The sequence below is a fragment of the Pongo abelii genome, chromosome 11, assembly GCF_028885655.2.
Source record: "Pongo abelii isolate AG06213 chromosome 11, NHGRI_mPonAbe1-v2.0_pri, whole genome shotgun sequence".
Classification (NCBI taxonomy): Eukaryota; Metazoa; Chordata; class Mammalia; order Primates; family Hominidae; genus Pongo; species Pongo abelii.
Window position 1 is genome coordinate 18,280,965 of NC_071996.2, and position 26,357 is coordinate 18,307,321.

At 38.8% G+C, this 26,357-nt stretch overlaps 1 long non-coding RNA gene across 2 annotated transcripts; it reads left to right on the forward strand.

Moving 5' to 3' along the window:
- LOC129057931 (uncharacterized) lies at window positions 1–26,357 on the forward strand. 2 transcript variants are annotated; one of them, XR_008522694.2, is made up of 3 exons: window positions 1–6,585; window positions 14,154–14,235; window positions 25,873–26,357. It is a non-coding gene; the product is annotated as an uncharacterized LOC129057931 (long non-coding RNA). The 2 variants fall into 2 exon arrangements; XR_010135951.1 differs by lacking the exons at window positions 14,154–14,235; window positions 25,873–26,357 and adding an exon at window positions 7,162–10,709 and having other exon boundaries at window positions 1–2,048; window positions 2,104–6,585.

The following is a 26,357-nucleotide window of genomic DNA, read 5'->3' on the forward strand; positions in this document are numbered from 1 at the left end:
CCTCATTACTCTACTCATCACCCATAATTCTTAGAAACCATCCAATCATTTCTCAATATTTAATGTTTCATCCTTTCAAAAATCTTATATACAGGAAATAATACAATATGGAACCTTTTGAAATTGGCTTCCTGTTTTTTTTTTTTTTTTTTTTGAGACAAATCTCGTTCTGTCGCCCAGGCTGGAGTGCAAGGGCACGATCTCGGCTCACTGCAGCCTCTGCCTCCCAGATTCAAGTGATTCTCCTGCCTCAGCCTCCCGAGTAGCTGGGACTACAGGCGTGCGCCATCATGCTCTGCTAATTATATGTTTTTAGTAGAGATGGGGTGTCACCATCTTGGTCAGGCTGGTCTCGAACTCTTGACCTCGTGATCTGCCTGCCTTAGTCTCCCAAAGTGCTGGGATTACAGGTGTGAGCCACCATGCCCAGCCGAAATTGGCTTTCTTAAAAAATTAGCATAATTCCCTAGGTATTTATCTAAGTTGTGTCTATCAACACTTTGTTCTTTTCTGTTGCCGACTAGTTTTCCAAGGAATGGATGAATCATATTTTTAATTTTCTGCCTGTTGAAGGATACCTGAACTGATTCCAGTCTTTGTCTATTACAAATAAAGCTGCTGTGAACATTCATGTACAGATTTTTTGTAGATATGGGTTTTTCTGTTTTTGGAGTAAATACTAAGGAGTGATATTGCTAAGTTGTATAGTAATTGCATACATAATTTTCTAAGAGACTGCCAAACTGTTTTCCAACCTGGCTGTACCATTTCATAGTTCCACCAGTGATATATAAATGATCTATATTCTTCATATTCATGCCTGCATTTGGTGGTGTCACTATCTTTAAAATTGTAGCCATTTTGACTATTGCGTAGTGATATCTCATTATGATTTTAATTTGCACTTCCCTAATAGCTAGTGGTGCTGAACATCTTTTCATGTGTTTATTTTCCACAGCTGTATCTCTTCAGCGAAATTTCTGTGCATGTCTTTTGCTCATGTTACTGGATTTTTTTTTTACTATTAAATTTTAAGAGTTTTTTTTTTAAATTCTAGATACTAATTCTTCATTGGTAGTGGCATTTGCAAACATTTTCCCCAGTCTATAGCTTGTCTTTTCATTCTTTTAATGGGATCTTTCACTAAGTAAAATTTTTTAGTTTTGATAACGTTAAAATTATTAGTTTTTCCTTTTACGGATCATGCTTTTGGTGTAAAGTTTAAAAAATCTTAGATCCTGAAGATTCTATTTTTTTCTAAAAGTTTTAAAGTTTATGTCTCACATTTATGTTTGTATCTATTTTGATTAATTTTTTATGAGCTGTGAGACTTAGGTTGTGTTCATTTTTGTGCCTGTCGATGTTAAATTTCTCCAGCACTGTTTGTTGAAAAGATTTTCCATCTTCCATTGAATTGCTTTTGTATCTTTATAAAAAACTCAGTTGGGCATATTTGTGTAGGTCTATTTCTGGGTTCTCTGTTTTGTTCCATTTATCAATATGTCTATTGCATTGTCAATGCCACAGTGTCTTGATTGCTATGATTACATAGTAAATCTAATACCACGTAGAATAATTCCTCCCATTCTGTTATTAGTCCAGATTTTTTTTTTTTTTTTTTTTTTTTTTTTGCTATTCTAGGGCCTGGTGCTTTCCAGATACATTTTGGGATAAGGTTTTCTATGTCTACAGAATCCCTTGCTGGGATTTTTATAGGAATTGGATTATATCTGTAGATCAATTTGGGAAGAATTGACATTTCTATGTTGAGTCATCCAACTCATAAATACAGTATGTTTCCCTATTTACTTAGGACTTTAAAAAATTAATTTCATTGGCATTTCAAAGTTTTCAGCATACAGATTCTGTACACAATTTGTTAGACTTATCCCTATTTCATTTTCTTTGAAACAATTGTAAACTGTTATGTTTAATTTTAGTTTCTACATATCATTGTCAGTATACAGAAATAAAGTTGAATTTTATGCATTGATCTGAGTTTAAGAAAGTCCTCATGCTTATTAGTTCTAGGATTCTATTTTTTTTTTGTCTACATAGATCTATATCTATGTAGACAATCATGCTACCTACAAGCAGGTCCAGTTTTATTTCTTCCTTTTTGATCTGCATATGTTATTTATTTTCCTTGTTTTATTGCAGTGGCTAAAACTTCCAGTAGTGTGATGAATAGAGTCTTAAGAGTGGACATTATTGCTTTGCTCCCAATCTTAAAGGAAAAGCAAGCATTCCTTTAATGCTAAGTATATTAGCTGAAGGTTTTTTGTAGATGCTCTTTATTAAGCCAAGAAAGTTCCCTTCTCTTCTTTTTTATCACAGATCTTGGTAAATGCTTTTTTTGTGTGTCAATTGTTAAGATCATACAAAGTTTTAAATTTAACTTATGATGGATTACATTGATTGATTTCAAATGTTCAACCAGCCTTACATACCTGGAATAAACCCCACCTGGTTATGGTGTAGAATTCTTTGTATACATTGCTGGATTCAATTTGCTAATATTTTGTTGAGAATATCTGCTTCTAAATTGATGAGTGATATAAATCATTGTATTGTCTTTTCTAGGCTTGTTATAAGGGTAATACTGACCCCATAAAATTAGTAGGGAAGTGTTTTTGCTTCTTCTATTTCTGTAGGAGAATGTGTAAAATTGGTGTTAATTCTTCTTTAAATTTATGGTAGAAATCTTCAATACAACTATCCAGACTTGGAGATCTCTTTTTGTGGAAACTTACAAATTCAATTTCTTTGAAGATTACAGAACTGCCCAGATTGTCTGTTTTATCTTGATTGAGGTTTGGTAGTTTTAGGTTTTCAAGGACTTGTTTCTTTTCTTTTCAGTTGTTGACTGTGAGTTTAAAGCTATTCATCATATCCTTTATTTTTCTTCTAATGGCCAAAGGATTCATAGTGATTTCCTCTCTTTCATTCCTAATTTTTATGTGTCTTTTTTTTGGCCAGTGTTACTAGAAGTTTATGCATTTTATTGATTTTCTTTCAAACAGACAGTGTTTTGCCTCATTCATTTTTTTCTATTTTTGTAAACGAATGCAGGTCCAGCCGTTTGCTGCCTGCAAAGTCTCAAGAATGAGTGAGGTCTGGTAAAAGGAAAGTGGCTTCATTAACAAAAACTAGCAATAGGGAAGTGGCTGGATTCACATCCAAAGCAATCACATTGAATTTGTAGGGAGAAGGCTAGGGTTTATAAAGAGAAACTTGGTATGGGACACATGCAGTTGTGCTGAGTCCAAGGTGTGTATGTCCTTTTTCACTGGCTATCTTGGATCTCTGTCTACCTGGAGTGTGGGCTGACATCATCTGAACAGTGGCTGGATTGGTGACTAGCTGCCTTGAGGTAATCTCCAGAATTCTGCTCGGTCTCTAGGCTCGGTCTGTCTGTCTCAAGATTAGCCCTTGAACTCCTAAGTAAGCACATACTTAGATGCTGGCATAATTAGATGAATGCGAAGGGAGTACACAGTGGGAAAGGAAGGACCATGCAGTCTATTTTAAGGTTAAGGGAAAAGGCTGTTGCAGTTTGCTTCAAGATTACATCTTGAGACTAAAACGGAAAAAAAGTTTTAAAATGCATTATGGAGTTAAGCTGCTGGTTACCTTTTCATTTTTTAAAAAAAATCATTAATTTCTGCTTTTATCTTTATGATTTCCTTCCTTTGCTCTTTTTTCTTCTAGTTACTTGAATTACTTAGGTTATTGATGAGACATTTTCTGTTTTTAGTGCTATAAATTTCCTCACAGCTCTAGTTTTTTCCCCTGCATATTTTGAGATGTTATATTTTCATTTTCTTCCCATTCTATGTATTTTTAAAATTTCCTTTGAGACTTCCTCTTTGATATGTGAAATATTTAGAAGTCTTTTAATTTTCAAGTATTTGGATATTTTCTGTTGTTTTTATTTTATTGATTTCTAATTTGATTTCATTATGGTTAAAGAATTCACTCTGTATGGTTTGAATTATTTTAAACTGCTTGAGGCTTGCTTAATCACTCAGGATATGGCTTGGTGAATGTTCCATGGCCCTTGGAAAATGTGTACTCTGCTACTGTTGGTGGGAGTGTTCTCTATATGTCAGTTACATCCTGTGGGTTGATGGCCTTGCTCAGTCTTCTGTATTCTTGCTGATTGTCTAGTAGCTCTATTAGCTGCTGAGGGTCAGATGTTAAACTTCCCATCTATAATTGTGGAATTGTTTCTCTCTCCTATCAACTCTGTTTTTGCTTCATATATTTTAAGGCTCTGTTGTCTGCAGCATACACACTTAGGATCACAACATCTTCCTCACGGATTGATCCTTTTACATTATTTAATGTTGCTCTTTGACTTGCAATTTTCTTTCCTCTGAAGTCTACTTTATATTAATATAGCCACTCCTACTTTAATTAATGTCTGCATAATACATCTTTTTCCTTCCTTCTACTTTCATCTTACCTGTGGTGTTGAATTCAAAGAGAGTTTCTTATAGATAACATATTGTTGGATTCTGTGTTTTTATCTACTCTGCCAGTCTCTACCTTTTGTCATATTTAGACTATTCACATTTAAGTAATATGTTAGGACATACGTCTGACATTGTTTGCTTTCTTTTTGTTTTCTCTGTTTCTTATTCTTCTGTTCTCTTTCCTTACCTAGTTGTGGGTAACTTACATTTTTAGGATTCCATCTTATTTGTAGTATTTATTGTATATTTTCTTAGTTGTTGCTTTAGGTTTTACAATACATGTATGTAACCTTTCATAGTCTATTGGCATCAATGTTTGCCACTTTGAGTGAAGTTTAGATACCTTACTGTCATTCAGGTCTTTTTATTCTTCCCACGTTTTATGTATAGTGAGCTTAAGTGTTTTCACTACATAAAAAGAGAACTGTATCAGATGGTCATATAATTTTTGCTTTAACCATCAAATATGAATTTGGCAACTCATGAATTGAAGGATATTTATTGTATCTTTCCTAATTTCTAAAATCTACTTTAATGTTTTCCTTTTCTTTCTAAAGTTCCAAGTCCTTTTGTTGTTGTTGATTTCCTTTCCTTTTAGTGAATTTCTTTTAGGTACTCTTTAAAGATACAACAAATTTTCTTAGTTTTCCTTTGTTTGATAAGTACTTATTCCTTTCACTCCTTGGAGGAATTTTGCCACATATTGAATCTACAGTTGACAGTTCTTTTCCCTCAATACTTTAAAAAATAGTCACTCCCTTCTGCGTCCTATGGTTTCAGGTGAAAGCTCAGCTGACTTGAATTGGTGTTGCCTCATGAACAACATTTTATTTCTCTCCAGCTGCTTTCAAAATTTATTCTGCCTTGTTTTTTTGACTTTTAATTATGATGTGATTGGCATGAACTTCTTCGGGTTTACGATTCTTGAGGTTTGCTTAACTTTTTAAATCTGCAGCTGTATGTCTTTTGCCACATCTGGAAAGTTTTCGCTATGATTTCTCTAAAAGCTTTTCCAATGGCTCTTGTGCCCTGTGATGTAAGGGGAGGGCTGGGAAAGGGAAGTCCTCCCAGCCACACCATTTCTGCACTGAGGCGCGCTCCAGCTCCTGTGAAAGGGGCACCCGCCGCAGCCTGGGCAGTGCTCTCCAGTCAAGCGGGGCGTTTCCAGCCGGCTCTGTCCTGGGACACAGCCCGGTCAGGAGAGGGGAGCCACACCACTTATTTTACGGAGAAAACGTCATGTGAAGAATGTAGCCGAGAGGTTAAAGAGAGGACTCTGAGTCGCCATGAGGTATCCACTGTCGGCTGTGGCCGCACGTCTAGCGCAGAGGGCAGGAAAGGCAGGGCTTGGAGCTCTTAGGCCTCAGAAGGCCGTGGGGAGGCCAGTGCACATCCTGCCTGGGCTGGGAGCTGCTGGCTGCTGTGCGGGGCACCGGCAGGCGCCAACGTCACAAAGAGGTCGCAGACGTCACAAAGAGGTCGCTTCCGCACGTGCAGGACTCAGCAGCAAGGGCGTGGGACGCGCAGGCGCCAGGAAGCCCACGGGGCGGAGACCGGAGCGAGCCCGTCCTTCTCCTGCCGCGCGGCCTTCCATTCGCGCCCCCTGTCGGCAGGGCCAGCGGGGCCGCAGAAGCGTGGCTCGCAGGGCCCAGCCGCATGCACCGAGCTGAGCGCGCTCTGGCCTGTGTGGAGCCCAGGCAAGAACGGAGTAATTGGTACAGAGGAGGCTTTGCGTTTTCAGGAATGCACTGTCCCCTTTCCAGGAGCTCTGCAAGTGAGCAGGAATGCCAGAAAGTAGCCTGTGCAGAGGCAGGAGAATGGGAGTCCGCCACAGACTGTCTCTTTCCCCCCTGGCCAGAGTCTCATCCAGCCCTGGGGAAGGAAGAGACCCGGTGGCAATCACGCACCCCCCTACCTGTCCAGATCTTAGCTTGTGGCGTCACCCCTGAGGCTGGAACAGTCTCTGAAGAGGGGCTACACAGTTCCACGGGGGAACTGTGGAGGAAAACACAGGCCTGGCCTGCCAGCGAGGGAGCAGAGGGGCAGGGGAGTCCCAGAAAACGCTCTGGTCGGTAGACGCTTGAAGATAAAACTCCGCCATAGAAGGGTAAGCTTTCATAAAGTGAAAAGAAACATCTGTAGCCAGAGATGGATATAAGAATAGCATAGACAGCCCGGGGAACAAAGCGAGACCCCATCTCTACAAAAAATACAAAAATTAGTCGGATGCTGTGGTGCACGCCTGTGTTCCCAGCTGCTCGGGAGGCTGAAGTGGGAGGATCCCTTGAGCCCGGGAGGTTGAGGCTGCAATGAGCTATGGTCAGGCTACTGCACTCCAGCTTCGGTGACAGTGCAAGACCATGTCATTGAAATGATTTGAGGAGGAGCAAAGGATCTATTCAGGGCTAGCAATGTCTACTTTAAGAAATTATTGTGAGGATGGAGTCTGAAATTTTAAATTAAAGATGAGCACAGACGTGGAAAAGCACTCAATAAACAGAACCTTTACATATATAGTGTAAGAGGGGGTGAGGGAGTCCATTTACTGTGGCATTAGCCTGAGGTTGAAAAGTGGGCTCAAATATTTTAATATTCTAGAATGTTTGGTTGCTTGAGGAAAAATCAGAAGGGGTAATGATGGGATGATGGTGATAGTCTAAGTGTGATTTTTTGATCTCTTCAGGTCCTCCATACAAACAGGTAGAGCAAAATGGACCACATCTGCAATAAAACTAGGTAGCAAGTTTTATCCACAAGCCTCAAGATGAAAGCTGTTGGGGACAAATTCGCTATAGCTAGGTCCATGTGGCACCAGCATCTGGAAGGAGTAAGCTGAGGGAAGCAACACAGTATCTTATAGATCTGAGAGCAGAAGACTCAAAGCACTCCTGGATAATTACGGGAAAGTAGTGGCTTATTTGTAAACAGCAGATGAAATAGGGAAAACATTTTTCATTTCCGTTCACATGTGAATGCAAAGAGTTTAAAGAAGTGTTCACTCTTGGTGTGATATATTCCATGGGTTTTGACAAAGGTGTAATGACATCTACCCACCATTATAATATTGTACACAATAGTTTCATTGCCTTAAAGTTCCTCTGTGCTCTGCCTGTTTATACCTCTCTTCCAGCTGCCTCTGCAACCACTAATCTTTTCACTATCTCTATGGTTTTGCGTTTCCCAACATGTCTTATAGTTGGAGTCACAGAGTATGTAGCCTTTGCAGATTAGCTTCTTTCACATCCTGTTCCTGTTGCTTCACATCCTTGCCAGCATTTGATGTTGGTGTCTTAGATTTTAGCCATTCTAATAGATGTGTAGTGGTATCTTCTTATTGTTTTAATTTGCAGTTCCTTAATGATGTATGGTGTTGTGCATCTTTTCATATGCTTAGTTGCCATATGCGTGGCTTTTTTGGCTAGATGTCTGTTCAAGGCTTTTGCCCATTTTCAGTTAGATGGTTCGTTTTCCCATTGTTGAGTTTAAAGAGTTATTTGTATGTTTTAGATAGCAGTCTTTTATCAGACATGTCTTTTGTAAGTATTTTCTGCCAATCAGTGGCTTGTCTTCTAATTCTTTTGACAGTGTCTTTTGCAGAGCAGAAGTTTTTAATTTTGGTGGTGTATCTAAAAAGGCATTGTCATTTATTAGTTTCTAGGAGTTGTATAGTCTTACATTTTATATTTAAGTCTGTGATCCACTGTGAGTTAATTTTTTGTGAAGTATATAAGATCTGTATCTAAATTCATTTTTTTACATGTGCCTTTCCAATTGTTCCAACACTGCTTGTTGAAGACACTTACCTTTGTGCTATTGTGTTATCTTTACTCATTTATCAAATATCTGTTATATTTATTTGAGTCTTTTTCTGGGCTTTCTATTCTGTTCCATTGATCTAATTGTCTATTCTTTCACCAATACCTTGCTGTCTTGATCACTGTAGCTTTATAGTAAGTCTTAAAGCTGGGTAGTGTCAGTCCTTCAACTTTGTTCTTCTCATTTAATATTTAGTTGGCTATTTTGGATCTTTTGTCTCTCCATTATAAACTTTAGAATCAATTTAATACTCACAAAAATAATGTGCTAGGATTTGATGGGAATTGTGTTGAATCTATAGAGCAAGTGGGAAAAACTGCCATTTTGACAATATTGAGTCTTCCTATCCATTAGCATGGAATATCTTTCCATTTATTTAGTTATTTGGTGTCTTTCCCTACAGTTTTATAGTTTTCTTTAGAGAGATCATACGTGAATGTTGTTGGATTTATGCCTATTTTATTTTTGGGGTGCCAATGTCAATGGTAATGTGTTTTTAATTTCAAATTCTACTTTTTCATTGCTAGTATATAGGAAAGTGATTGATTTTTCTATGTTAACCTTTTTTTGTATACTGCAACCTTGATAATGATTTATTATTTCCAAGAGCTTTTTTTGGTTGATTCTTTTGTTTTTTCTAGATAAACAATCATGTTATCTGGAAGCAAAGACAGTTTTATTTGTTTCTTCCAAATAAGAATATGTTTTATCTCCTTTTCTCATCTTATTGAATTAGCTAGTACTTCCAATACAGTGTTGAAGAACAGTGGGGAGAGGAGACATCCTTGCCTTGTTCTTGATCTTATCAAGAAAGCTTCAATTTTCTTACTGTTAAGTATGATGTTAGCTGTGGGGTTTGTTTTTGTACATGTTCTTTATCAAGTTGAATAAATTTCCTTCTATTCCTAGTTCTCTGAGAGGTTTTATCATGAATGGGTGTTGGGTTTTGTCAAATGCTTTTACTGTATGAATTAATACGAGCATATGATTTTTTTCATAGCCTGTCGATATGGTGGATTACATTAATTGATTTTCTAATATTGAATCGTATACCTGGGGTAAATCCCATTTGGTCATGGTGTATAATTCTGTTTCTACATTGTTGGATTTTATTTGCTAATGGTTTGTTGAGAATTTTTGTATCTATATTCATAAGAGATGTTGCTCTGTAGTTTTATTTTCTTGTGATGTTCTTCTCTGGCTTTGATATTAGGGTAATGCTGGCCTTATAGAATGAGTTAGGAAGTATTCCTTCTGCTTCTATCTTTGGAAAAGATTGTAGACAATTGATATAATTTATTCCTTAAATGTTTGGTAATATTTACTAGTGAATCCATATAGGCCTAGTGCTTTCTTTGGAAACTTATTATTGATTGAATTTATTTAATAGGTATAGGCCTATTCAGATCGTGTATTTGCAGATGCACATAAATTCTAGATGAAATAGATAATTGTCAAGAAAAATACAATCTGCCAAAATTTACGTTAGTCAAAGTCTAACAGACCAATTATGATAGAAGAAATAAAGAACGTAGTTAAAGCGCACCCTCACAATGAAGGCATCAAACTCAGATGGAGTGACGGGAATTCTACCAATCAGATACATTCCAAAACTACTTATAAAGCTTGTGGGTATGGAGAAAGAAAAAAAAAAACCTTATAGTTTTGTGAAGCAAGTATTTATTATATCAAAACTAAAACGACAAATAATTGTAGTAAATATATGATATAATCACTATATTAATTGAAATATATTACTTCAAAAAAATTAGATAAAATATTAGCAAGCAGAATTTAACAGCACTTTAAAAATAATATGTCATTATCAAGCTGAGTTTATTCCAGGAATGTAAAGGTTGTTCAGTATTAGGTAATTCATTAATACAATCCATCATATTTATAGAGATAAGAAAAACATTCCAATCTCCATAGATACATAAAAGTATTTGAAAAAAATCCTTAAAAATGGAAATAAAATATAAATATATGGATATATTCTTAACACGAATACACACACAAGCATGCATTTGTGCATGTACCAGCCCAAAGATTGAATTTTGCTTAATGGGAAAACTAGAGACTGTGTCACTATGTGGGATGCCGACCACCTCCAGTACTATTGAATATTGTGTTACAGATACTAATCAGAGCAAGTAGATAAGAGAAAAAACTAGAGGCACAATAATGGCAAAGCAAGAAGTAATGCCATTTTTCTTTGCAAGTAACATGATCATATATCTGGAAGTTCCTCCTCATCCAAATCAATGGAAAAACTGCAAATAACATGACAATTGAGTAAAAATATATCTTAAGTCAAACAACTCAGAAACAGAAAGACAAATACTGCATGTTTTTACTTATAAGTGAAACCTGAATAATGTATACACATATACAGAGTATAGACTGATAGACATTGGCGACTCAGAAGGGTGGGGAGGAGGGAGGGGAATAGAGGATAAAAAAATTACTTAATGGGTGTAATGTACATTATTTGGACGATGGATACTGTAAAAGCTCAGATTTTGCTACCATGCAATTAATACAATTTAGATGTTTGTCCTCTCTAAATCTTGTGTTGAAATGTAATCCTCACTGTTGGAGGTGGGGCCTGGTGGGAAGGTGTTTGGGTCATGGGGGTGGATTTCTCATGAATGGCTTAGCACCATCCCCTTGATGATGAGTGAGTTTTTGCTCTGGTAGTTTATATAAGATCTGGTTGTTTAAAAGAGTGTGGCACTTCCTCTGTCTCTCTCTCTCTCTCTCTCTGTCTCTTTTTTTTTTTATTTTTTGAGACAGAGTCTCTCTCTGTCACCCAGGCTGCAGTGCAGTAGTGTGATCTTGGCTCACTGCAACCTCCGTCTCCCAGATTCAAGCAATTCTCCTGCCTCAGCCTCCCAAGTAGCTGGGACTACAGGCGCACGCCACCACGCCTGGCTAATTTTTGTATTTTTAGTAGAGACAGAGTTTCACCATGTTGGCCAGGTTGGTCTCAGACTCCTGACCTCAGGTGATCTGCCTGCCTTGGCCTCTCAAAGTGCTGGGATTACAGGCATGAGCCACTGTGCCCAGCCCCTCCTCTGTCTCTTTTGTGCTTTTGCTCTCACCATGTGATGAACTTACACTCACTTTGCAATGATTGGAAGCTTCCTGAGGCCCTCATCAGCAGCAGATATCAGCACCATGTTTCTTGTACAGCCTGTAGAACTGTGGGCCAGTTCAACCTCTTTATAAATTACCTAGCCTCAGTATTTCTTTATAGCAATGCAAGTACAGCCCAATACAGAAAACTGGCACCAAAAGTGGGACATTGCTATAAAGATACTTGAGAATGTGGAATCAGCTTTGGAACTGCATAGCAGGAAGAGGTTGGAAGAGTTTGGAGGGCTCCGATGAAGACAGGAAGGTGAGGGGACGTTTGGAACATCTTAGAGACTGGTTAAATGGTTGTAAGCAAAATGCTGATAGAAATACGGACAGTGAAGGCCAGGCTGACAAGGTCTCAGATGGAAATGAGGAAGTTATTGGGAACTGGCATAAAGGTCACCCATGTTACAACCTGGCAGAGAATTTGGCTGCATTGTGTTCAAGCCATAGGGATCTGTGGAAATTTGAACTTAAGAGTGATGGCTTAGGTTATCTGGTGGAAGAAATTTCTAAGCAGCAAAGCATTCAGGATGTGGCCTGGCTGCTTCTAATAGCTTAGATTAGGTACAGGAGCAAAGAAATGACTTGACATTGGAACTTACTATTAAAAGGAAAAGCAGAGCATAAAAGTTTGGAAAATTTGGAGCCTAGCCATGTGTCAGAGAAAGAAAAAGCATTTTCAAGAGAGGAATTCAAGCAGGCTGTGGAGCAAACACTTGCCAGAGAGTAGCCAACTAAAAGGCATGTGCTAATATCCAGGACAATGGGAAAAAGGCTTCAAAGGCATTTCAGAAGTCTCTGGGACAGCTCCTCCCATCCCAGGCTCAGAGGCCTAGAAGGAAAGAATGGTTTTGAGAGCAAGGCCCAGCCTTGAGACACTGTTCTTCTCTCCATCCCAGCAACTCCGGCTCCAGCCTTGGCTGAAAGGGCCCCAGACACAGCTCAGGCTACTCTGGAGGGCACAAGCCATAAACCTTGGTAGATTCCATGTGGTGTTAAGCCTGAAGATGTGAGGAATGTAACAGTGAAGGGTGGTTGGCAGCTTGCCCCTAGATTTCAGAGGATGTATGGGAAAGTCTGGGTGCCCAGGCAGAAGCCTGCTACAGGGGCAGGGCCCCCACAGAAAGCCCCTATTACAGCAGTGCTAAGGGGAAATATGGGGTTAGAGCCCTCACACAGAGTCCCCACCAGGGCACTGCCTAGTGGATCTGTGGGAAGGAGGCTACTGCCTTCCATACCCCAGAATAGTGATTCACTGGCAGCTTGCCCCCTACATCTAGAAAAGCTGCAGACACTTAACTCCAACTTGTGAAAGCAGCTGTACCCTGCAAAGCCATGTCAGGAGGTGCTGCCTAAGGCCTTGGGAGCCCATCCCTTGCACCAATGTGTCATGGATGCAAGACATGGAGTCAAAGGAGGTTATTTTTGAACTTTGAGATGTAATGACTGCCCTGCTGGGTTTCAGACTTGTGTAGAGTCTATAATCCCTTTGTTTTGGGTAGTTTCTTCCTTTTGGAATGGGAATGTTTACTCAATACCTGTGCCACTATTCTATCTTGGAAGTAAATAACATCTTTTGATCTTACAGGGTCATAGGTGGCAGGAACTCATCTCCAGATGGTACTTTGGACTTGGGACTTGGGAATTGGGATTTTTGAGTTAATGTTTTTAGTGACTATTGTGAAGGAATGAATATATTTTGCAATGTGAGAAAGATGTGAAATTTGGGGGACTTGGGGCTGAATGATACAGTTTGTATATTTGTCACCTCCAAATCTCACATTGAAATGTAGTCCCCAGTGTTGAAAATGGGGCCTGGTAGGAGGTGTTTGGGTCATGGGGGTGGATCCTTCATGAATGGCTTAGCACTCTCCCCTTGGTAATGAGCGAGTTCTCGCTCTGGTAATTCATATGAAACCTGGTTGTTTAAAAGAGCATGGCACCTCCTCCCCCTGTCTTGCTCCTGCTTTCGCCATGTGATGCACCTGCTCCCCCTTTTCCTTCTGCCAGGCTCTTATCAGCAGCAGATGCCAGCCCCATGCTTCTTGTACAACCAGCAGAACTGTGAGCCAATTAAACCTCTTTTCTTTATAAATTACCCAGCCTCTGGTATTTCTTTACAGCAATGCAAGAATATCCTAATACAGTAATATATTCATGTAACAAAATTGTACTTGTATCCCTTAAATTTATACAAGAAAATATCAGTTTATAGAGTGAGTATTATATACACACATGCATACAAGTATGTGTATATATTTGTATATACATATATGCACTTTATATATTAAATTGTATTATATTCATTCATATAAATATATATTCTAATATTTATTAATAGACACATATGAATAAGTATTTATTCTGTACTTGATCTTAGCCTAAGGCTAAGCCTAAAGGCTGAGAAACAAATGTATATATATTTATATATATATTTTTTATGTATATATAGTACTATGCACACATACACACACATATGTGAAGATATAATGGAAGAGAAGAACCCATTTACAAAAATAGATGTAACAAAAATACAAAGACATAAATGTAGCAAGAAATGATCAAAATCCATATGAGGAAAACTATGCATACTTTTAAAAGACATAAAAATAGATTTGAAGACATGGAAAGGCACCATATTCTTGGATAAATAAGCTAACATTATCCTAACTTTTAAAATCCCAGCACAATAATAGCCATAACTTTTTTTTCTAGATCAAGACAATTTGCCTGTAAAGATTGTTTGGAGGAGCAAGGATATGGGGTTCTGTGAGACATTCGATATGCAATAAAGCCTGTAAGTAAAGCAGTGTGACATAGGTCCATGAAGAGCAGACAGATTAATAGAATAAAATATCCAGAAACAGATACACTTACATTTAAAAGTTTACTGTAACAGGAAAGTGGGATTTCAAATCATCAGGGAAAAAGAAAAACTTTAAAAAATTGAATAACTGAGTGACCCTATGGGGAAAAAAAAAAGAAATTGGATTCGTTTTTCACGTATCATGTCAATTACAAAAGGATAAGAGATTTCAATGTAAAAAAATGGAATCACATGTACAGTAAAAGAAAACACAGATGAAATTCCTATATAATTTGGCATCAATTTAAAATTCAGAAACAGTAAGAATAAAATTGGATATGTTTGAATAATAAAAATTTTAAAAAGTAATTTTCAGGGCAACACCATAAAGTAATGACAAACTAGGAAAAGATATTTGTAACTTATATTGCAGAGAAAGGGTTTATATTCTTAATATCCAAAGAGCTTCTAATACTACAGAAGAAAATAACCTAGAGCCCTATGGAAAGATCAGAGTAATGTTTCATTCACAGAAAAATAAGTGCAAATGATTCTACACCACATGAAAAGATGCTCATAGCTGCTGATATAAAAGAAATCCATATGAAAACTACATGACGATTCCATTTTTAACCTACCAGATTGTCAAAGTCCTAATTTTAACAGTATATTCTTTTGGCCAGGCTATGGGGAGATAGGCACTGCTGTATATTGTTAGTAGCAATAATCTGATGTGTACCACCTCAAATCAGTGAGGAAAAGATAAAATAGAATCCATTTTTTCAGACCAGACATCAGGAGTGGAATTCAGCAATGCCTAGAAAAATTGTACATACCTTCATCCTTTTCCGCAGCAATTGGAATTACATGAATGTATCCCACAGTTACACTGACAGAAGTTCTAAGAGACATAGATGGCTGGGCATGGATTTCCTTAGATGGAAATACTGGCTCATTCCAGTAATTCCAGCATTTTGGGAGGACAAGGTGGGTGGTCCATTTGAGCTCAGGAATTTGAGACCAGCCTGGGCAACATGGCGAAACCCCATCTCTACAAAAATTATCCAGGTGTGGTGGTGCATGCCTGTGGTCCCAGCTACTTGGGAGGCAGAGGTGGAAGGATGGCTTGAGCCCAGGAGGTGGAGGTTGCAGTGAGCCAAGATCATGCTACTGCACACCAGATTGGGTGACAGGCCAGACCCTGTCTCAGAAAAAAAAAAAAAAGACATAGATGAAAGGCTGTTTATGCAGGACTCCGTAACGGCAAAAACTAGCAACTACCTAAACATCTATACATAAGGTTGACTATACTATGATACATCTCCATACTGGCATACCATGTAGCTACAAAAAAGTAATGAGGAATACTCTATTGACCTCTACATGGTTATGTCAAGTATGTGTGTGAAATAACAATAAAGCAAGGTAGAGAAAAGTGGGTATACTGTGCTGCCATTTAGCTGAGAAGGGGAGATATGGTTCTATATACCTCTCTGTATTACACAAACCACAAATAATGGGAGGATAGCTTACCTATGGAAGGGATAGAATATAGAGGACAAGGATAAAAGCTATACTTTTTTTAAGAGCTTGTTTTTATAGATTTGATTTTAGCACCACAAAATTATTTTACACAATTATAAAGCATATTTAAATTAAAATGGTCTTTAAAACTCAAAAATAAAATAAATCAAAGAAACTTTTAAATATGTATCCAGTTGGTTGCATAACCACACAGAAAGAAATATTCCAAGTGGCTTTAAAACACAGTAATTTGTGTATCCCTAATGGAATATATTCTTAGATAAAGTCTATTTGCAAAACAAAAAAGCAAAACTTAAGTTCTTTACAGTAATCATATTGTTGGAGGAGTGCTGGTATTGCTATTCTAAATTGTTGTGGGTATGTTGTGGCTATAAAAACAGAGCCTGGGAATAATTATGTGGTTCTCCAATTCTATCAGTTTGTGTATTATTGAGAACTGGGATTCACTGTATGAGAAAAAAATACAGATGTAAGACTGAAAGGGTTAAATAAAAGCCTTATAATTATGAATTTGGATTAGAAGTATTAGCATAAACTCATGATATATTACATTTCCTATAAAAACACAGAAATACACATATTTCCTAGTTTTGTCAACTAAAATGTCCTAGGAAGATAACGATGAACTCAGAAGTGAGGAGGAGCTCTAGAGCTGAGATTGTGATCCTGAAATACTGTATCTTATTAAGAGAAACCAGAATGCCTGAGAGAAATGACTGATTCCAGGTTTGGGGCAAGGAATATAAAGAATAAGCATGAAATATCTTGTCATGGCAGATAGCACAGATGCTAACAACTACTACCAAGGTCACGGCAAAACTCAGGAGCTGTCTTGAATAGGGTCCCATTAGCCAAAGGGGAGATATTAGCTACAATGGATTAAACACATAAAATGGGATTAAATCCATGCATTTGTAATCTCATTGAAAAAACACGCATATGTTTAATCTTGGAGAAGGAAAGTGAACCAACTCGTTAGTAGAAAACGAGTAAATAAAGGGAACCAAGCATTTTCCCTGGCTTTCTCATGCCATGTGTGCCACTTGGTAGGCAAAGTTTCTCTTTATAAAGCATTTTAGTTTATAAATGAAGAAGGCATATGACATCAGAATGCTACCTACCATTGTGTAGCTCCTAATGAATTAGTGGGTCTAAGTGCTCATAGTCAATGGCTGCTGTCATCACAAAAAGAGAGACAAACGCATTATGGGTATCCTAATGGAAAAACACACATTCCTGATCAAGCGGTCTTGCAGAGGAGGAGGAGGAGGGGGAGAAAAAAACACCCCAATTTAGTCAGAACTTTAGATCCAAGTACCAATTTATGAAAAATATGAAGGATAAAAAAGCATATAAAACAACACCCTGGGGATACAATCAGAAAACTCCAAATTGTGAAATATCTGTAGGACAAACAACCTATTTCTTTGACAAATAAGTTGCATGGAAGAAAAAGAGATGGAGGCAAAATATCTATAGGCAAAAGAGATTTAGGAAATATATCATCCAATCACAGTACATGGACTTTATTTGGATATTGATATAAACTAATAAATCACTGAGAAAATAACATTTATGAGACAATTAGAGTAGGAACACTGGCTGGCAGTATGATGATATGAAAGAATTATTGTTAATTTTTTAGGCACGATACTTTAAAACAATCCTCACGTTCTAAAGACATATATTGAAACATTTGTGAATAAAATTATAAAATGTCCTGGATTTTCTTCAAAATAATGTGGAAAATGGGGAAGGGGGTTGGGTAATTGCTGACCCCCAGAGGCGGGGACAAGGGAGACATTATGATATTCTTTTTGCATTTGTATATATTTGAAATTTTCAAAATTAAAAATGTAGAAAAATATTTCATGAGGGCTTAAGAACTGCACACTCATGCCCTTGTAGGCGTCTGGCTTTCAGAATAGCTTAGTGTTTTCCGGAAGACCTCCTGGCCCCATTATTTTGTATTTCTAACATAAAATCAGAGGTAATTTGAAATTTTATTTGTAATGGGTTTCTTTGCAAGTGTACTTCTACCTGAGTTGGCTTTTCATGGCTCCAAAATTGCTCTCTGGGTTTAGGTAGAGACATCTGGCCATTTCGGATGAGTACACCTATTGGCAGGTGGACAGCTTTCTCCATATGGGCCATACCATTACCATAAATCCATATGCATAAATATGCATGAAATAGGTGCCATATGTTGGTTCACTGTTTAACATTCACCGAGCAGACTTCCCCTGTTCACCCTTCTTACTCTCCTCTAATCTTTTCCTTTTGTCTAATCACTGGAGCTCCTAATTTCATCCTGTGCTATTTTACTCTTTTTTAGTTTTTCTTTTGCTTCTTTGGGGGAAGATAAAAGTCCCCCCAAAACTAGGGGAATGTCAGTCAAGGCATGGGGGTAGCAGTAGGGCCCGTATAGGCAAGGAGCAGCAGAGGAGGGTGAACTAGATGGTGGGTCAGCTCACACAGGAGCCTGGGAGTTTGTGGTGTAGGAAGGATTAAACCCCAGCGATTTTGGTTTTCTGTTGCTGCATCACAAACTACCCTCAAAAGAAAAACTGAACATTTTATTGAGAAGGGTCTTTCTAACTTAAGTTATTCCTCTGTTCCATGTAATGTTGGCTGGGGAAAAAATCGTCTGGGGTTTGGGCGGGCTAGAAAGCCTAGGCTGGTTCATCCCCGTGTTGGGCCCCTTGGTGGGGATGGCTGGAAGATTAGGCTCAGCTGGGATGCTGGTGAGGTCCGGGCCTTCTCTCCCACTAGGTGGCTTCAGCACCTCTCCTCCTGGCATTGCCTTCCATGTGGTCTCTGTGTGGCCTGTCACACAGGGTAGGCAGACTTTTAACAAAAAATTGGTATTATAGTTTAAGTTCTGGGATACATGTTCAGAACGTGCAGGTTTGTTACATAGGTATACACGTGCCATGGTAGTTTGCTGCACCCATCAGCCCCTCATCTACATTAGGTATTTCTTCTAATGCTATCCCTCCCCTAGTTCTCCACCCCCTGACAGGCCCCAATGTGAGATGTTCCCCTCCCTGTGTCCATGTGTTCCCATTGTTCAGTTCCTACTTATGAGTGAGAACATGTGATGTTTGGTTTTCTGTTCCTATGTTAGTTTGCTGAGAATGATGGTTTCCAGCTTCATCTATGTTCCCGCAAAGCACATGAACTCAGCCTTTTTTATGGCTGCATAGTATTCCATGGTGTATGTGTGCCACATTTTCTGTATCCAGTCTATCATTGATGGGCATTTGGGTTGGTTCCAAGTCTTTGCTATTGTGAATAGTGCTGCAATAAATATATGTGTGCATATGTCTTTATAGTAGAATGATTTATAATCCTTTGGGTATATATCCAGTAATGGGATTGCTGGGTCAAATGGTATTTCTGGTACTAGATCCTTGAGGAATCGCCACACTGTCTTCCACAATGGTTGAACTAACTTACAGTCCCACCAATAGTGTAAAAGCATTCCTATTTCTCCACATCTTCTCCAGCATCTATTGTTTTCTGACTTTTTAATGAATTGCCATTCTAACTGGCATGAGATGGTATCTCATTGTGGTTTTGATTTGTATTTGTCTAATGACCAGTGATGATGAGTTTTTTTTCATGTTTGTTGGTTGCACAAATTTTTTTTTTGAGAAGTGTCTGTTCATATCCTTTGCCCACTTTTTGATAGGCTTGTTTGTTTTTTCTTGTAAATTTGTTTAATTCCCTTGTATATTCTGGATCATAGCCCTTTGTCAGATGAATAGATAGCAAAAATTTTCTCCCATTTTGTAGCTTTCCTTTTCACTCTAATGATAGTTTCTTTTGCTGCACAGAAGCTCTTTAATTAAATTAGATCCCATTGTCAAATTTGGCTTTTGTTGCCATTGCTTTTGGTGTTTAGTCATGAAGTCTTTGCCCATGCCTATGTCCTGAATGGTATCGCCTAGGTTTTCTTCTAGGATTTTTATAGTTTAAGGCCTTACGTTTAAGTCTTTAATTAATTCAAATTAAATTAATTTGAATTAATTTTTGTATAAGGTATAGGGAAAAGGTCCAGTTTCAGTTTTCTACATATGGCTAGCCAGTTTTCCCAACACCATTTATTAAATAGGGAATCCTTTCCCGATTGCTTGTTTTTGTCAGGTTTGTCAAAGATCAGATGGTTGTAGATGTGTGGCATTATTTCTGAGGCCTCTGTTCTGTTCCATTGGTCTATATATCTGTTTTGGTACCAATACCATGCTGTTTCAGTTACTGTAGCTTTGTAGTATAGTTTGAAGTCAGGTAGCATGATGCCTCCAGCTTTGTTCTTTTTGCTTAGGATTGTCTTGGCTGTAGGGGCTCTTTTTTTGGTTCCATATGAAATTTAGTTTTTTTCTAATTCTGTGAAGAAAGTCAACGGTAGCTCGATGGGGATAGCATTGAATCTATAAATTACTTTGGGCAGTATGGCCATTTTCATGATATTGATTCTTCCTATCCATGAGCATGGGATGTTTCCATTTGTTTGTGTCCGCTCTTATTTCCTTGAGTGGTGGTTTGTAGTTCTCCTTGAAGAGGTCCTTCACATCCCTTGTAAGTTGGATTCCTCTGTATTTTATTCTCTTTGCAGCAATTGTGAATGGGAGTTCACTCTTGATTTGGCTGTCTATTATTGGTGTATAGGAATGCTTGTGATTTTTGCACATTGATTTTGTATCCTGAGACTGCTGAAGTTGCTTATGAGCTTAAGGTGATTTTGGGCTGATATGATGGGGTTTTCCAAATACACAATCATGTCATCTGCAAACAGAGACAATTTGACTTCCTCTCTTCCTATTTGAATACACTTTATTTCTTTCTATTGCCTGATTGCCCTGGCCAGAACTTCCAATACTATGTTGAATAGGAGTGTTGAGAGAGGGCATCCTTGTCTTGTGCCAGTTTTCAAAGGGAATGCTTCCAGCTTTTGCCCATTCAGTATGATATTGGCTGTGGGTTTGTCATAAATAGTTTTTATTATTTTGAGATACGTTCCATCAATACCCAGTTTATTGAGAGTTTTTAGCATGAAGGGGTGTTGAGTTTTATTGAAGGCCTTTTCTGCATCTATTGAGATAATCATGTGGTTTTTGTCATTGGTTCTGTTTATGTGATGGATTACATTTATTGATTTGCATATGTTGAGCCACCCTTGCATCCCAGGGATGAAGCCAACTTGATCGTGGTGGATAAGCTTTTTGATGTGCTGCTGGATTCAGTTTGCCAGTATTTTATTGAGGATTTTCCCATCAATGTTCATCAGGGTTATTGGCCTGAAATTTTCTTTTTTTGTGTGTGTCTCTGCCAGGTTTTGGTGTCAGGGTGATGCTGGCCTCATAAAATGAGTTAGGGAGAAGTCCCTCTTTTTCTATTGTTTTGATAAGTTTCAGAAGGAATGATAACAGCTCCTCTTTGTACCTCTGGTAGAATTTGGCTGTGAATCTGTCTGGTCCTGGGCTTTTTTCAGTTGGTAGGCTATTAATTACTCCCTCAATTTCAGAACTTGTTATTGATCTCTTCAGGGATTTGATTTCTTCCTGGTTTAGTCTTGGGCAGGTGTATGTGTCCAGAAATGTGTCTATTTCTTTTAGATTTTCTAGTTTATTTGCATAGAGGTGTTTACAGTATTCTCTGATGGTAGTTTGTATTTCTGTGGGATCAGTGGTGATATCCCCTTCATCGTTTTTTATTGTGTCTATTTGATTTTTCTCTCTTTTCTCCCTTATTAGTCTGGCTAGCAGTCTATTTTGTTAATATTTTAAAAAAAGCAGCTCCTGGATTCGTTGATTTTTTGAAGGGTTTTTCGTGTCTCTATCTCCTTCAGTTCTGCTCTGATCTTTGTTATTTCTTGTCTTCTGCTAGCTTTTGAATTTCTTTGCTCTTGCTTCTCTAGTTCTTTTAGTTGTGATGTTAGGGTGTTGATTTTAGATCTTTCCCGCTTTCTCCTGTGGGCATTTAGTGCTATAAATTTCCCTCTAAACACTGCTTTAGCTGTGTCCCAGAGATTCTGATACATTGTGTCTTTGTTCTCATTAGTTTCAAGGAACTTAATTATTTCTGCCTTGATTTCGTTATTTACCCGGTAGTCATTCAGGAGCAGGTTGTTCAGTTTCCATTTGGCTGTACAGTTTTGAGTGAATTTTTAAGTCCTAAGTTCTAATTTGATTGCGCTGTAGTCTGAGAGACTGTTTGTTATGATTTTCATTCTTTTGCATTTGCTGAGGAGTGCTTATTTCCAATTTGGGGTCAATTTTAGAATAAGTGTGATGTGTTGCTGAGAAAAATGTATATTCTATTGATTTGGGGTGGGGGGTTCTGTAGATGTCTATTAGGTCTGCTTGGTCCAGAGCTAAGTTCAAGTTCTGAATATCCTTGTTAATTTTCTGTCTCATTGATCTGTCTAATATTGACAGTGGGATGTTAAAATCTCCCACTATTACTGTGTGGAAGTCTAAATCTCTTTGTAGGTCTCTAAGAACTTGCTTTATGAATCTGGGTGCTCCTGTATTGGGTGCATATATATTTAAGACAGTTAGCTCTTCTTGTTGCATTGATCCCTTTACCATTATGTGATGCCCTTCTTTGTCGTTTTCAATCTGTTGCTATAAAGTCTGTTTTATCAGAGACCAGGATTGCAACCCCTGCTTTTTTTTGCTTTCCATTTGCTTGGTACATATTCCTGCATCCCTTTATTTCGAGCCTATGTGTGTCCTTGCACTTGAGGTGGGTCTCCTGAATACAGCACATCAATGAGTCTTGACTCTAGCCAATTTGCCAGTCTGTGTCTTTTAATTGGGGAATTTAGCTCATTTACATTTAAGGTTAATATTGTCATGTTTGAATTTGATCCTGTTATTCTGATGCTAGTTGGTTATTTTGCCCATTAGTTAATGCAGTTTCTTCATAGTGTTGACGATCTTCACAATTTAATATGTTTTTGTGGTGGCTGGTACTGGTTTTTCCTTTCCATATTTCCTTCAGGAGCTCTTGTGAAGCAGGCCTGGTGGTGACAAAAATATCTCAGCATTTGCTTGTCTATAAAGGATTTTATTCCTCCTTTGCTTATGTTTCCATAAGCAATTCCAGCTTAGTTTGGCTGGAAATGAAATTCTGGGTTGAAAATTCTTTTCTTTAAGAATGTTGAATATTGGCCACCACTCTTTTCTGGCTTGTGGGGTTTCTGCAGAGAGATCCACTGTTAGTCTGATGGGCTTCCCTTTGTGGGTAACCTCACCTTTCTCTCTGGCTGCCCTTACCATTTTTTCCTTCATTTCAACCTTGGTGACTCTGACAATTATGTGTCTTGGGGTCGATCTTCTCATGGAGTATCTTTGTGGTGTTCTCTGTATTTCCTGAATTTGAATGTTGGCCTATCTTGCTAGGTTGGGGAAGTTCTCCGGGATAATATCCTGAAGAGTGTTTTCCAACTTGGTTCCATTCTCCCCATCACTTTCAGATACACCAATCAAATGTAGATTTGGAATTTTCACATATTCCCATATTTTTTGGAGGCTTTGTTCATTCCTTTTCATTCTTTTTTCCCTAATCTTGTCTTTATGCTTTATTTCGTTAAGTTGATCTTCAATCTCTGATATCCTTTCTTCTGCTTTATTGATTTGGCTATTTATACTTGTGTATACTTCACGAAGTTTTTGTGCTGTGTTTTTCAGCACCATCAGGTCATTTATGTTCTTCTCTAAACTGGTTATTCTAGTGAGCAATTCCTTTAACCTGTTTTCAAGCTTCCTTGCATTGGGTTAGAACATGCTCCTTTAGCTCGGAGGAGTTTGTTATTACCCACCTTCTGAAGCCTACTTCTGTCAATTCATCAAACTCATTCTCCATCCAGTTTTGTTCCCTTGCTGGCAAAGAGTTGTGATCCTTTGGAGGAGAAGAGGCATTCTGTTTTTTGGAATTTTCAGTCTTTTTGCGCTGGTTTTTCCTCATTTTCATGTATTTATCTATCTTTGGTCTTTGATGTTGGTGACCTTTGGATGGGGTTTTTGTGTGGATGTCATTTTTGTTGATGTTGATGCTACTCCTTTCTATTTGTTAGTTTTCCTTCTAACAGTCAGGCCTCTCTGCTGCAGGTCTGCTGGAGTTTGCTGGTGGTCCACTCGAGACCCTGTTTGCCTGGGTATCACCAGTGGAAGCTGCAGAACAGCAAAGATTATAGCCTGTTCCTTCTTCTGGAAGCTTTGTCCTAGAGGAGCATCCATCAGATGCCAGCTGGAGCTCTCCTGTATAAGGTGTCTGTTGACCCCTGCTGGGATGTATCTTCCAGACAGGAGGCACCGGGGTCAGGGACTCACTTGAGGAGGCAGTCTGCCCCTTAGCAGAGTCGAGCTCTGTGCTGGTAGATCCTCTGCTCTCTTCAGAGCTGGCAGGCAGGAACGTTTAAGTCTGCTGAAGCTGCCTCCACAGCCATCCCTTCCCCCAGGTTCTCTGTCCAGGGAGATGGGAGTTTTATCTATAGGCCCCTGACTGGAGCTGCTGCCTTTCTTTCAGAGATGCCCTGCCCAGAGAGGAGGAATCTAGAGAGCAGGCAGACTTTTTATATGACCACTCAGGGCTCCAAAATTGCAAAGCAGAAACCTCTAGACCTTTGGAAGGCTTAGTTAGGCCCAGCATGGGCACAACACCATTCCCACCATGCTCTATTGGTGAATGCAAGTCCCAAGGCATAGCAGATTCATGAGGGAGGGGTGTGTTTCCTGGGGGGCCATGTCTACTGACTGGCTTTCCTGGTCCTCCTGGCATCCAGTGATCCGTATCCTTCCCACATGTAGAACACACTCCGCTTCTCCAATGTCTTATTCCAGCGTAGATCAGGTTCAGGCTGAAGTCCAGGTTCTTGTCCCCCAAATCAGCTCCAGAAGCAGACAAAGGGCCTCAGGCAGTTTTTTAGGTTCATCTCAGTCATTGTTCCTCGTGAATAGAAGACTAGGAATAAAGAGACAGATGACCTGTTCATCATCTTCCAACGTGTAATGATGAGGCAGAGATGCATTCATTACAGCAGACAAATTTGTAGGAGAAAAGGTGGGAGACTGAAGCTATATGGACATCACTAGTCCACTTCGATCCTGGAATTGATGTGGCTGCATCTCTGCAGTCCTGCCCCTGGGAATGGTTCTCCATGGCATTGGCTCTGCCCTCTGAGTCTTGCTGTCCATGGAGAGTGGTCCCACTTATAGTTCTTAGCATTCTCAGGCTGCCTCCTTCCCAGAGACTACTGAGGCCTCTGAGAATACTTTCCATTTTGAGTTGTATCAGTCTCTTTCAGACTAAGCTGGTGAAAGTTCTTCTAAAAAATTGTAAATTTATTACACATCAAATTAAAATTCTCTTCCACTTCCTCTTGGGATGGGTCATGTGTGACATTGCTTTCTGAGTGGCCGTTTTACTCCAGCTGAAAGGTCTTAACAAAGAAACTTACAGCCGTACTTTTGATCTGATCTTTCACTGAGTCAGTTTCCTTATGCAGCTTCAAGTTAGTTCCTCCTCTGTGTTTGCTTTCCCCCTTTGTTATTCACATCAGCCCTCATTGTGGACATGTCCCTTCAACGTCATTTTAGGTTTGCTTCTGCTGAGCATCTGATGGTCTTCTTGAGTCAGGAGCCAGTTTGCTCATTAATTTCTTAGCTTGGAATCGCACATCATGTACTAGGGAATCAGCTTGGAATCTTGCACCATGTGTCAGTAGCACATGGCACAGTCCACAGCTCGATTTTTTTTTCCATAGGAATCTTTTTCTACCAGAGCAGTTATATATTTTTCTCCCACTTTCCTGGTCCTGGTGGCTGTAGTTCTGATTTCCTCTTCCATGAGGAAAGGTAATTTCATATAATAGTGTGCTCCAGGTAGGAAAGAGGCATGCAGAATTGGGGGCCAGACGGCTGGAGTTTTAATTGCAATTTCTCTGTAACCTCAAGAAGTCATCTGCTCTGTACTCAGGTTCCCTATATGTAAAATAATGAAAATAATGCCACCGCTCTCATAGGTTTATAGCAGAGACTGCTGGTTCCTCACTAAACCTGTTTCTTCTTCTTCCAGCGCACCCAGCTAGAATACACTTCCCAGCCTCCTTTGATGTTTATTGTAGCCCCACACCTGAGCTTTGCCAATGGAGTATGGGTGTAAGCAATGTGAACCACACCAGTCTGGCCCCTAAAAACCTTCTTCGGGTATCTTCTACCTGCTTTCGCCATCCCGACGGCTAAAATAGTCTAGTTTTTCAAAGTAATCTTGGAAAACAAGTTTGAGGACAGCAGAGCTTCCATCAGTCAGAGTGCCTGGATGACTGCAAGAAGGACCATCCTGTTGATCTAGATACCTGTCCAATCCAATGCTGTCACAGGAGACAGAAACCAGCTTCTATGATGGTGGAACCATTATACACACTTTGGTCTCTTTGAAATAGAGCCAGCCTGCCTATACGTGCATCATTATTACAAGAATTAAATGAGTTAATACATGTGAAATACTTAGGACAATGACTGGAACATAATAAAGGGTTAATAATCATTATGGATAATGCA